General features: G+C 38.9%; 1 pseudogene; it reads left to right on the plus strand.

Moving 5' to 3' along the window:
- Positions 1-760: 760 nt before the first annotated feature.
- On the plus strand, positions 761-1,878 carry LOC120606346 (60S ribosomal protein L14-like; annotated as a pseudogene).
- Positions 1,879-3,953: the final 2,075 nt, after the last annotated feature.

The raw sequence follows: 3,953 nt of genomic DNA on the forward strand, positions 1-3,953 counted from the left end.
CAATGATTCCAATGCTCTCTAAAGTTTGAGAACTAAAGCCCTAGAGAACGTCTGAAAAGGGAGTCCAAATTATGAAAAGCTATCTGGTGAGTTATTTTGTAGACCACTGTCCCTGAGATCAAAGATCTCTCTTTTATGCCAGAAACTACTACTAAAGCTTGGACCCAAGTGAAATTTCAAGACGTTTTCTCTGATGACCTTCATCTTTCCATTTTCTCAACTATCTGTTGACTAAGGGAAGTATAAAAGGGTCTTCTCATTGGATAGAGAGAAAATAGTTGGGGATTGGGATTTTATAGAGGCTTCAAAGGGTAAGAGTTAAGATAGCTGAGAAAGTTTTCCAAAGTGGGGGTGACTGTGAGTGTGATGGGAGCCAAAGGTAGAGAAGTTCAGGATGAGAAAGTCAAGAGAGTAAGAAAAGTGGAGTTCAGGGGCAGATATAGATGTAGTTTAGCCTGTAAATAAGTACAAGCTAAAAGGAGTTGAAGGCCAAGTTTAAATCATGCTTGGGGAAGTTTCTCTAGTAGGATCCAGAAGGTTAGTGGAGAATTATTGAGGATTTTGTTTTTAAGGCATACATTAGTTTGGTAATCAATAAATATTTGCCTAGATTTTCCTTCCATGGTGTTTATTCAAAATACAGTTATTTCGAGATAGGTATTTCAAATACCTTTAGTGGTTTAACTGGCAGAGATTTCCAAAGATCCCAGTGTTCAAGTTGCATAGAATCTGTGTTCATGTTTTATGGTATTTCTTTATTATACATGTAATGAGTCCCTAATTTATGCATGCACCATGCTAGTCACTGCTGGGGAGATACAAAAGCAATTCTTCAAGGAACTTTTGTTCTTGGAGGGCAATCAAGAAATATACACATGAAAAATGTAGTAGTAATGAAGCACATGTGATTGTTAAATGTCTTATTTTTCTCTTCAATAGCTCTGAAGGGATGGCTTCTTGAATGAGGTATCTTGGGATAGACCTCAAAAGATGCATATGACAAAGTAAGAGTAATGAAATTGAGCATAGTAGGTGAGCATACTGTTAGCCAAGAGTGAAGTGGAGATATGCATGGTGGTCTGAGGGAGGACAAGTTGCCTCATCTGGTTGACACAATAAGTTGTATCTGGGAGCAGCGAGAGAGAGCATAAAACACCATCTTGGGGATGGATTATAAAGGATCTTAAAAGTTAGCCTGGCTTCTCCTCACCGAATACTGCCAACATGATGTTCAGGTGCTTTGTAGAGGTTAGCTGGGTGGCCTACATCTCCTTTGGGCCTCATACCAGGAAGCTAGTTGCCTTTGTAGATGTTATTGATCAGAAGAGGGCTGTGGTTGATGGACCTTGCACTCAGGGAGACAGGGAATGCCTTTCAAATGCATGCAGCTCACTGACTTCATCCTCAAGTTCCCACACAGTGTGCGCGAAGTATGTTCATCAGAAGTATGTTCAACCAGCCTGGCAGAAGGCAGATACCAAGACAAAATGGGCAGCCACAAGATGGCCCAAGAAGATCGAAACCAGAGAAAAGAAAGCCAAGATGACAGATTTTGATTGTTACAAAGTCATGAAGGCAAAGAAAATGAGGAATTGAATAATCAAGCTTGAAGTTAGGAAGCTTCAAAAAGAAACTCTCCTGAAAGCTTCTCCTGAAACCTTTTCCCAAAAAAACGCCTGCTGCTAAAGGTGCAGCTGCAGTAGCGGCTGCAAAAGTTCCAGCAGAAAGATGACCGCAACAGGCAAGAAGGCTCCAGCCCAGAAGATTCTTGCCTGGAAAGCTGCAGGCCAGAAGGCAGCACCTCCAAAAGCTCAGAAGGGTCTGAAAGCTCCAGCCCAGAAAGCACCTGCTCTAAAGGCAAGAAAGCACCTACTCTAAAGGCAAGAAAGCTAAGAACATAAGAGGCTGTTATAAAAGTAATAAAGGTCCTTTTTGACAAAAAAAGTTAGCCTGTATATTCTATTGAAGGTCATAGGGATTTATAAGAGATTTTGATATTAGAGAAGTAATATACTAAGAATTGCATTTTAGAAACACTTATTCGTTATATTTTGCTGGGATGGTTGGTGATTGGTGTTACTGGAGGGAGTGACATGAGTTAAAAGGGTCTTTTGATACTGTGAGCACAATGAGAGTCTGAGAAAGGTGACCACCATAGCAGAAATATAGAGAAGGGATGGTGAGAAGACACTGAGAAGAATAACCTGCATTCCCAGCACTGTGTTCAGGTCCTCAGATGGTTTACCTTATTTCATTCCCTCAGCAGTTCTATGAGGTATTGTTTTTATCCCCATTTAGGGGTGAGGAAACCGAGGCACTTAAAAATTAACCGAGGCATGTAAAAGTTTCTACATGTCCAAAGACACATAGCTAGTGAGTAAAGGGTACACTGTCCAATGTGGTAACCACTATCCACATGAGGCTATATATGTGTTTAAGTTAATTAAAATAAAATATTAAAAAATCAGATCCTAAGATGTCCATACTACATTTCAAATGCCCAGTAGCTACATGGGGCTAGTGCCTACAAGATTGGACAACATAGATAGAGAACATTTCTGCTATTAAAGTTCTATTGGACAGATTCGAACCTACACATTGTAACTCATGAGCCCATGTTTTTAATCTGCTCTACTACCTACCATTGACAAAAAACACCATGGTTTCTGACTGGATAGGTAGACTGAAGAGGAGAGTCAGGACTAGTACAACATTTTAGTGGTTTCTTTATCAATATATTAATGAAACTTATTATGAGCCTAATATCTTAAATTCATTTTGGTGTATTAAATTGGCTTAAATTATATTTAGAGGAAATAAACTAGTATTAATGCAGGACCATGTCTACATGATATATGCCTAAGTCTTCTGAGAGGTACAAATTACAATCTATTTGTTGTTAGGGACTCAGTTCTGATTTGAAGATTCCATTTGGCAAGTTTGCAGCATGGAAAGACAGCATAATCATAATCATGGTTGTAAGGCCTGTCCCTTCTCAGGTTTCTCCTTAGGTGACTCTTCATCTTAGTTCTCTGCTTTTAAGTGGGCTACAAAGTATACTGAAAAGATAGATGTCTTCTTTCCCTGAGCACAATATTGCTAAAACTAGGATGCCAATTATATTGCTGTGTGATACAGGGTCTAGGATAATGTTAAACTCTAGACATTTATTTCCTTATTTCAAATGAAAATGGAGAATATTACTGCTATTTGGGAGAGATGGCATGTAATTTTTTAGCTATTACAATAGTGACCTTGCATTTCCTGTAAACTTAGGCATTTGGCCAAAAGGTTTTACTAACTCAACATTAGGTCGTAGGGAGGCTGAACCTTTCTAAGAGTGTGGCTGGGAGGGCCTTATCAGAAGGCTCTATTTGTGAGTTGTTTTGCTAGGTGGTGGTATCCTGCCTACTGTGGTTTGCATGTACAAAAATATTAAGCCTCTAATAATTTTTGAAGGGTCCTCCCAACTGTGCTTTTCCCTAATTACCACAGGATAATCATGCAGAATATTGGATTTCACAAGTTTACTGTGCGAGACTGGCTTCTCTACTTTTATTGCTTCGCTTCAGTGCAACCATTTCCTGAGCTCCTCAGAGTATACTCTTGGGGTGTGTGGTTCTTTGTGTTGCTTTGTAGCAGGGTTATAACAAGGCCAATTCATGGGGAAGACTGAGAATGGTGGTTTCCTACCCTTGGGAAGCTTCAAAACATTTCCTGAGAAATAACCTTTCTCTTTATTTTTCCAAAGTTCTGATTATGGTCATGCTTAAAATTCACTTTGTAGTATAACTTTGGTCGAGTCATGGACCATCATTTCATATTCATCAAACATCAATCAACTTATTGACAAAAGTGATTGGATAAAGAAGTTATCATTCATATATACAATTAAATATTATTCACTGTTAAAAAAATGAAATCCTACCATTCGTAATGACATATATGGCCCT

This window comes from Pteropus medius, unplaced genomic scaffold (genome assembly GCF_902729225.1).
Source record: "Pteropus medius unplaced genomic scaffold, Ma_sr-lr_union100, whole genome shotgun sequence".
In the NCBI taxonomy this organism is placed as follows: domain Eukaryota; kingdom Metazoa; phylum Chordata; class Mammalia; order Chiroptera; family Pteropodidae; genus Pteropus; species Pteropus medius.